Source organism: Kogia breviceps, chromosome 8, assembly GCF_026419965.1.
Source record: "Kogia breviceps isolate mKogBre1 chromosome 8, mKogBre1 haplotype 1, whole genome shotgun sequence".
NCBI classification, from domain to species: Eukaryota; Metazoa; Chordata; class Mammalia; order Artiodactyla; family Physeteridae; genus Kogia; species Kogia breviceps.
Window position 1 is genome coordinate 97608848 of NC_081317.1, and position 9442 is coordinate 97618289.

The 9442-nt window shown below is 55.1% G+C and overlaps 1 pseudogene; it reads right to left on the reverse strand.

The window, feature by feature from the left end:
• Nucleotides 1-3215: 3215 nt before the first annotated feature.
• Nucleotides 3216-8782, reverse strand: LOC131760855 (NUT family member 2G-like; annotated as a pseudogene).
• Nucleotides 8783-9442: the final 660 nt, after the last annotated feature.

Here is a 9442-nt window from a genome sequence, read left to right on the forward strand (position 1 = left end):
TCTGGCTTTGGTATCAGGGTAACTTTAGTTTGGAAGTGTTCCCTCCTATCCAGTTTTTTGGATGAGTTTGAAAAGGATTGGGATTAATTCTTCTTCCAATATTTGGCAAAATTCACCAGGGAAGCCATTGGGTCCTGGATTTTCTACTTTGTTTTGTTCTAAATTATTGATTCAACCTCCTTATTTGTTATTGGACTGTTCAGACTTTCTATGTTATCTTGATTCAGCATTGGTAGGTTTTATGTTTGTAGGAATTTATACATTTCTTCTAGGTTATCCCACTTGTTGGCATAACTGGGAAATGACCCTTATGATTCCTTTATTTCTGAGGCATCACTTGTATTTTCTCCTCTTTCATTTCTGATTGTCTTTTGTATTTTGTTCTTAATTCGTATAGCCAAGAGTCTTTCAAGTTTATCTTTTCAGTAAACACCACTTCATTTTCTTTCTATTTTGTATTGTTTTTCTATTGTCTTTTTGATTTATTCCTGCTCTAATCTTTACTGTTTCCTTCCTTCTGCTAAATTTGAGATGACTTTTTTCTTCTTTTCCTAGTTCCTTGAAGCCTAAAGTGAGATTGTTTACTTGAGGTTTTACTTCTTCTTTAATGTATGCATTTACCACTCTAAACTTCTCCTGTCGTACTGCTTTTGCTGCATCCCATAAATCTTGGTGTGTTGTGTTTCATTTTAGTTTCTGTCAAGATTCTTTTTAAATTCCCCTTTGATTTTCTCTTTGACCCAGTGGTTGCTCAAGACTGTATTATTCAGCATGATAAATATAATTAACATTGCTGTGGGCTTCCCTGTTGGCACAGTGGTTGGGAGTCCCCCTGCCAGTGCAGGGGATACGGGTTCGTGCCCCTGTCTGGGAAGATCCCACATGCCGCGGAGCGGCTGGGCCTGTGAGCCATGGCCGCTGACCCTGTGCGTCCAGAGCTTGCGCTTCGCAACGGGAGAGGCCACAACAGTGAGAGCCCTGCATACTGAGAAAAATAAAATAGGGGCCTCCCTGGTGGCACAGTGGTTGAGAGTCCCCCTGCCAGTGCAGGGGAAACGGGTTCGTGCCCCGGTCTGGGAAGATCCCACATGCCGTGGAGCTGCTAGGCCCATGAGCCATGGCCGGTGAGCCTGCGCGTCCGCAGCCTGTGCTCCACAATGGGAGAGCCCACAGCAGTGAGAGGCCCGCGTACCGCAAAAATAAAAATAATTTTTAATTAAAAAATAAAAAATAAAAAAATATAGCTACCATGTCATCCAGTACTGCCACTTCAGGGTCTCTATCCAAAAGAATTCAAAGCAGGATCTCAAAGAAGTATTTGCACACCCACATTCATTGTAACATTATCCAAATTACCCAAGATGTAAAGAAACCCAAATGTCCATCAACAGATGAATGGATAATGGGGTCTATAAATACAATGAAATATTTCCTTCCTTGAAATAAAATAAAACCATGTCTCATGCTAAACCATGGATAAACCTCTAAGACATTATGCTAAGTGAAATAAGCCACTCCTAAGAGGACATATCATAGCCACTCACATGAAGTATCTACAGTAGTTAAAATCATAGAAACATACAAAGGTGATTGTCAAGATCTCAGGGAGGAGGAGGGAGAATTAAGGAGTCTCTGCTGTCCCAGCCCCTGCCTGGGTCCTGGAAAAGGAATCAGAGCTCCAAAGCAGGAGAAGAGGCTTTGGCCAGCAGGGAAGGTGGGTGAGGCCCAGGGCGGGTTCACAAAGCATCAGAGCATCTGAGTGCGTTAGGAGGAAGGGGCTTCAGAGGTGGACCAGCGCAGCCATGACGGGGGCTAAGCAGGCGGCGAGTGGGGCAGTTCGGGGAGACAGCAGGGGTCTGCTCCCTGCCCCTCATTGTTTTCTCATCTCACCCTTATGAGCGGGTCATTTCCCCTGCTCTGATGATTCGAAGTCTGTGCCGGCACCCACAGGATGGTGACTGAGGCCTCCACACTCCTCAGCATGGATCCCAGCTCCCACCCCGATCTGGGGCCACAGACACCTCTCCCCCACCCCTGCTGCCCCTGTGAGCAAGCTGTTCTTGTGAAACTCGGTCATCGTTTGCTAGGGGGGACTGTTTTATATGGAATACAAATCAGTGTTGATACCAATACACACACATGTCCAGCCACGGGTGGAAAGGGAAGGGACAGTTGTTCTGGGGTGTCTTTGCACACCCATAGGCCCCTAAGGCCAGTCCCCACAGCCACAGCCACATGGGTCCTCCTCCCGCAGTTGAACGAGATGCTGCTGCACAGAAATCCCACGAGTTCCACAAAGGGGCCCAACTGTCATTTCCCTTATACACACGTTACACGGGGGCCCCATGGACTTCCCCGCACCCATTCCCCTTGTTGCATCCTCATTGGGATTAAGAGGTAGCTGCCTCCAGCACTCTCCACATTGCAATAATCCCAGTGGGACTAGAGGATGCTCCCGTTACGACGAGGCAGACAGTTCTGTCCCCATGGCCAAGACGTTTCCTCTCTGGTCAGGCCACCCACACAGGAAACCCTGGATGAGCGGGAGGACATCCCAGCGCCGTTGCCTGGCCACTTCAGAGAAGCAGAGAGAAGCTCCATAATGACAAGGGCTGTCTCCAGGCTCCATTCTAGAAACAGGTTAGTGTCCAGAGGGCTGAAAGGCACAAAAGCAGCCCTGCCTACCCAGACGGTTCAGGGAGGCAGAAGATGGTACAGATGCCCCACAAGGCCCCTAGCCAAGCAGGCTTGAGAGAAGGGGATGATGAGGGGGTCCCTGGGGAAAGTGAGAGCTGTGCTTTCCCAGGGGCAGCCCGAGGACTCCTTGTCTATGTGGAGGAAAGGTTTGGCCACCTGTAGATCCATAGCTCCTGTGACCTCCCCCATCCTTCCTTCCTCTCAGGATCGCTCTCTGTGGAGCAGCTCAACACGAACAAGATGACAGTGGCCTGAGAGCATTTCCACCAAAACTATCTGTATTCATAATGTACATACATCACTCCAAAGGTCCTGCTCCCACCCACACCTGCCCACACCCACCTCCCCCACCTCCCTAACCCCCCACAATCCCACTCCCGCTCCCTGCCCTGGTGGTTCTTCCCTCTGTCCCTTCCCCCCACATCATCCAGGAGCAGCACTGGAATGAGGAGGAGCCCCTAGGCTCCCCTGGGGGCCGCCCTGGGGGCCTCAGCCTGGGGGGCCGGGCCATCGGCTCCCTACTGGCTGCAGGGCTTCTTCTTCCTCTTCCTATGCTTCTGTGTGACAAACGGGTCACGTTTTCTCTTTCTCCACTGTGAGGGGCGAGGCAGCCCCAGAGCCAAGGCTGGCTTCCCAGAGACCCCGAGGCCGGCCCCAGGGATGGGCAGCTTCTCAGCAGCGGCTGCGCGTCCACACACAGCCTGCTTCCTCGACTTCGGAGCGGCTGGTGGAGCTGGGCTGAGGCCTCTTCTCTGAGGGGGGTGGGCCTGGGGACCACTCTGGGCGCCCCAACCTCCACGGGAGGCCAGGGTGGAGGCAGGGGCAGGACTCGGGGACAGCCCGCAAGGCAGCTGGCTCTGCTGAGAGCCTAAGAGGAAGGCCAGGGTGGGGAGATCCACCTCGTCCTCACTGGACTCGATCTTGGGCCCTCGGACCCGCCAAACAGGATAGGCTTCTCTGAGAACAGACGCACCCCTGGGTTGCAGTAGAGGGCCAGTGCGCCTTTGACCCTGGAGAGGGAAGCGCCGTGCGGACCAGAATGGAGAGACCTCTTGACATCCTCGAGAGGGAACAAAGTCTTTGAGCCTCCTCAGGCCAGTGTCTGTTCCCATGAGCCTATGAGGAGCCTCACAATCCATCTCTGGTGGGCAGGCTTCATCACTGACTCCTAGATGGGGGTCTTGGTCGTGCCTCTGGGCACCTTGGCCGCTGTCGGACTCAGAAGGACTTGAGCCCATTCCGGGTGCACTGTGACTCAGGGTTGCCTGCACACCCTCCTCCTCTTTCAAGGCCAGGAGTCGTTTCTGCACCAGCTGGTAGGAGGGAAGAGGACAGTGATGGCTCCACACACACGTGTGAGAGGAGGAGCATTGGGCGGTGGGACAATGGCCCTGGGGGGGAGGAGGGGATGGGTGACCCCAGGACTCGAATCCAAATACAGACACTCTGGCATTCCTGCCATCCTCCTGCACCTTATTCCCAGCTTTGTGTCCTTCCCTCCCCTCCCGGCTCCCCATCCTCTCCTTCCTATCACCCTGCACTGCACCCACCCCAGAATGGGCCCTTCCCCATGCCAGGCCTCCCAGGCAGGGGAGGGATGGACAGAGCCATGTGGGCCTCCTGTTCTGGGGCCCTACCTCTCCCCTGGTCACTGGGGTCCCTCCGTACCCTGGTCCTCCTGGGTGTCCTTTGTCTCCCCTGTTCTACCAGGTATCCCTCCCTCCTCTGGCTCCCCTGGGTCATCTGGGTTTCCCTGTCCATTGAATCACTTGGCGCCCCCCCTCCTGTAGGGTCCCCTGGCTCCCTGAGTGTCCCTCTCCCTCCCCTGACTCACTTCTTCGGAGATGAGCCCTTCCTCCTGCTCCATCTCCTCAACTAGGGCCGAGGGTTCCAGCTGTGGGTCTGAGGAAAGCAATTCTGCCTGGAATCGAGGGTGAATGACTGGCTCCACCTCGGAGAGAAAGAAGACACTGTGAGCACCCTTGGCCAAGAGTGGCCTGTGAGATAAGAAGGCCAGGAGGGAAAGTGAAAAGCAGAGACCCACCCCTCTCTCCTCCACAAGGCGGGGATGGTCGGCACACACACACACACACACACACACACAAACATGCACATACCATGCACATACACAGTCACACACAAAAGAGCACATATACAGAGGCATATACACAGACACACAAAGGCATACACACAGACAGACACAGACATATACACACATACATCTGCATACACCTCCCCTAACACCTGGCTCAGGAACAGGAGCTGAGCTTAAGTCCCATCGGCCTGAGCAGAACCCAGATCTTGGGTGCTGAGAGTTCCATGCACTGGCATCTTCTCGACGCCAGGCTCCAGGCCCAGCCTACCTCGGTGACAAAGTCCTCCTGGGAACACAGCTTGTCAATGTGGCTCAAGAAGTCCAGGTCCGAGTAGGTGCCGTCCTCTTCCTGCTTCAGCTCATTTCCATCCTCTCCCCATTCTGCATCTGACTCGCCTGTGGCTGAGTGGATGGGCCTCACCAGAGCCTCCATGCCGTCCACATACGCCCTCACAGCCTCAGGGGGAATCTCTTCCTCGGGTGCTTTGGGCTCCTGGGGCCCCTGGGATCTGTGTGGCTTCGGGTGGGAGGGCTGGGCCCTAGGGCTGGACATCCTGGGAGCACAGGCTGAGGCAGAGCAGGAGGAAGGGAAGGAAGGTGAAGGACTCCCGGTCCACTTCCTGACCACCGAGTGCACGTTGGTGAGGGCATTGTTTGGTGGACATTGATGTGGGATTGGGCGGGGTCAGGACCACCTGAAACCTCATGCACAGTTAGAGAGGGGAGGTAAGGGGGGCATCTACGAGAGTCACAAGTAAGGAAGTGGGGAACCTCCAATTTTCTAGGTGTCTCCCCATCAGGCCCACTTCTTAGGCAGACTTTCTGTGGGGTCCTTTGACAGGGAGGTGTGAGAGGAGTTACAAAACTGACCAAGTCAATACCCCGTAGTGACAAAGGGCAGCTGAGACCCCACGCCCCCACCCCCGCCTCGGTGTCTGTTTGGCTTGAAAGACCAATGCCCCTGTCTTGAAGGAAAATGATCCACATTGGGACAGTGGCCAACCCTAGGCCCCTGTTACCTGTGCCTTCAACTCCACTGGGAACCTGGGTGCCCGGCTGAAGGCCCACTTTCGGGGCTGGGGGCCCCCGAGGATCCAGCTTCGGTGGGGCTGGAGGAGGCAGGTCCTGCGCGCACTGCATCGACTGCAACTTATGCATGTGCATCTCCTCCTCAGCCTCAAATTCCATGAACCTGGGGGGTGACAGAGGCACAGGCCACCCTGAGAAAAAGGCCTGGGTTCTGAAGCCCAACAAAGGCAGCCAGGAATGAGGGATTGGGAGAGGATGTGCCTTGGGGCTGTCAAGGCCCTGTGAGGTGCTGTCCACAGCAGAGAGCTGCTCCTGGAAGCGATAACAAGATCTGGGACCCTTCCTGCCTCACCAGCACTGGAGGGCATTCAACAGCATAGACCCAGGTCGCTGAATTGAACAAGGTCAATGAGACACATGGCTGATCCAGGGGGCACTTTCCCATGCCCCCCCATCCCCATCCAGAACCACATGAAGGGCTGACAGCCAGAGGCTGGAACAGGCATGTGTTCCCCACAGGGGTCCTTGCCCAAATCCAGGACCCTGGGCTGGGACTGAGCGTCCTGGAATATAGACCTGGAGACAGGGCCTAGGAGAGGCTGGACCATGTGGATGCTGAGCTTAGAGCAGATGCCTTCCTTTCCTCTGAGAGGCGCTCATTTGTTTGGTTTTGTTTCTTAAACCAGGGAACTACCATGGAGCAAACACTGGAAGGGCCAGAGACCCTTGGGCTGACATCATGCTGGCTTCCTCAGCCTCTTCAGGGATGCCACGGTACCCACTCAGGCCACTTTTCATGAGGAGAGGGGGTCCCAAATCTATGTCAGTGGCCACCAGCCGTCCACCACTAAGGAAGCAGCAGGCTGGCAGGTGGCCGGAGTTGGACCCCTACTGGACTCACAGCTTCACCCTGCCCCGTCCTGAGACCTTCACGTCAAGGCAAGGGTAGGTCACAATCAGGGGAGGGCAGAGCTCCTGGTGGAGGAAGGACAGAAGACCCAAACTCTCAAGGTGAGGGAGGGGTTTCACGAGGACAGTAGGGCCTCTGGGCTGCGGGGACCCTGTTCTGGGTGACAGGCCTTCTCCTTTGTCCTCTCTGATGAGCACCCCCACGGCCAGACCCTGCCCTCACCCACTCGCCTCACCCTCCACGCAGCCCCTGGGCCCAGGACGCTGACTCACTTTGCTGCCATCTCGTAGTAGATCATCCGTTCCAAGTGGCTTTTGTGCTGCCATTCCTGCTCGGCCCTCCACAGTCCCTCCTCCAGCGTCATGGTGGACTTCAGGCGGGCCAGGGATCGAAGCCCTGAGCTGTAAAACCTCGGGATCAGTCTCTGTGCCCAGCCCAGCCCAGCCCCCACCTGACTGACCCCACCCGCCAACGTGGACCACACACCACTCAACACAGCATGACTGAGCAACAGGAGGGTGAGAGGCAGGTGTCTGGAAGGGCAAAGACAAGCCTTCCCGGCTACTGCTGACACCGCCTCACACTCACTCGAGGATGACCATCCACTCCCAGGCTAGAGCTGGGACACTGTTCCTTGGGGAGCTCTTTTCCTCTTCAAGGCTGCCTTTTCATAATAAACATCACTGTCATCAACGAGGCGTGGCATGTGCCAGGCAATCTGCTAACACTTCATCGATTAGCCCAAGGAGTCTTCTGCACAGTCCTCTGAGTGACATGTGATTGTCCCCTTTTTACGAGGGACCGGAGGTTTAGGATGGGAATGCCTGCCAGGCTCACAACTCCAGTGGGAACGAGCCCACGCCCTTTGGAGAGCTCTACCATCACCCTGTTCCTCCTGGAATTCTCCACAACAAGGAAGTCGAGGCGCTTTATGCAAAGCGCTCTCCTGGGCCCGCGCTCCTCCCCCTCCTCCGAAGTGACCTCTGCCGGCCATGTTCACTCAAGTCCTGTATGAAAGAAGCCGGCACCACAGGAGAGTGCAGCATCCATTCCTTGGCTCCTCAACTTACAGCACGACCCTGTCTGACTGCAAGTCTGCAGTCCATATTACCATGAGAATCATGGAAGAGCAAGTTGGCTAGACTCACAGGGTGGTGGGCTCCGTTGAGATAAGGCACATTTCAGTCATGATGTCATGGACTGGCAGGCTCAGCCATATGACCGACAATGTGCCTTCTCATAGCGTGGTCATCGCCCTCAGACCTTGCTTCCAGTATCCCTAGAAACCTAACCTGCGAGTCCATTCCCAGTTCCTCTTTATTTAAAAGCTCCGATACGCTCAGGACCCCCTGAGCGTTCACTCACATGAGAAAGCAGGAAGGAGCTTCTGCATCAGGACTCTGGGGAAGGTGTGTCCTGGCCAGGGGCTTGAGGCGCTGCCAACGTCGGAAGTTACTGTACACGCTCTGGGGGTTTGAGGAGCCAGCCTGCGAGGCGTAGGACTGGTTGGTGGCCAGGTTGCCCTCCCAGGAAGTTCCATGTGGCCATGGTACAGAGTTCACTGGACGAATGATAGGGTCCAGCTGGGCAGCTGGTGGTGGAGCTTGAGGAGGAACGCCTGCGGTCTAGCCTCCCTTGCCAGCCTGAGTAACTCCAACAGCTGGAGCAGTCACAACGGTCTCCATCACAGGGGTTGCTAAGAATACGGGTGCAGGACATACAGCACTCCTACTGAGGGCCCCTGGAGCGCTCCAATTGAGGGGGTCCTGTGTAACGATAAAGGTCTGAGTCTGGGGGGCCTCCACTGGCCTCCCTTGTGACCTGACTTGGACAGTGAGGTTGCCAGCTGCAGGGGCACTGGGGCCACGGCCAGCATTAGCCACCAAAGGCGTCCTGGGGAAAGCTGGCAGCAGCAGGCTGCTGCCAGGAGGGAATGCTGGGGTGATGGGAGGTGGCAGGTGCTGCTCCCTGGGTGGGTGGTGCTGGGCGCCAGGAATGGGTGGAGGAAAGAGCACTGCCATGAAAGTAGACGAGGAGGCACCGGGGTTCATGGTCACATCCGTTCCCAGCGCTGGAAATGCTGTTGAGGCAAAGGAAAGGAGTGAATGGAGGAGGAGAAAGGGCAAATGCGACTGAAGCTTTCTGCGACATCAGTGTGTACATCTCCACAGGTGAGAGACACTTGGACAAGGGAAACTGTGCAGCGTGCAAATGTCTTCAAGTGATTTTCATGCCCTGAACTCCAGTTGAGAATTATTCCACTGGTGACTCTGCGCCCATCCACCAAGGTCCCTGACCCCTGTCTGCCGAGAAGAAATTGCCTCAGCAAGCATTCACCTGGAGAGCCTCCCTAAGGCACCCCCGGCACCTAAGCCTCACAGGCTGTCTCCCAAGACCTGGAACTGTGTGGACGTCCACTGTGTGAGAAATGCCCCTCAGCTGGCATACTAGCAGGTAGGGACCTTCTCCAAGGTAACTTCTAGGCACCCAAAGGCCCTTTGTGGACAGGCACTGTATAAAATATTAGGGCCCCACCTCCTCCTCAGTCTTCCTTTCCTGATGCTCAGTATAAATCTCCTCTTTCTTTCCTAGCCTCACAAAACACAACAAAATACCGGAAAATATCTCTCTAATGGAATCCTGATACAAACCCATAACACTTGCCCAGAATGCACCTGCATCTCAGAACAGCCCACAGGAGATACGTAACA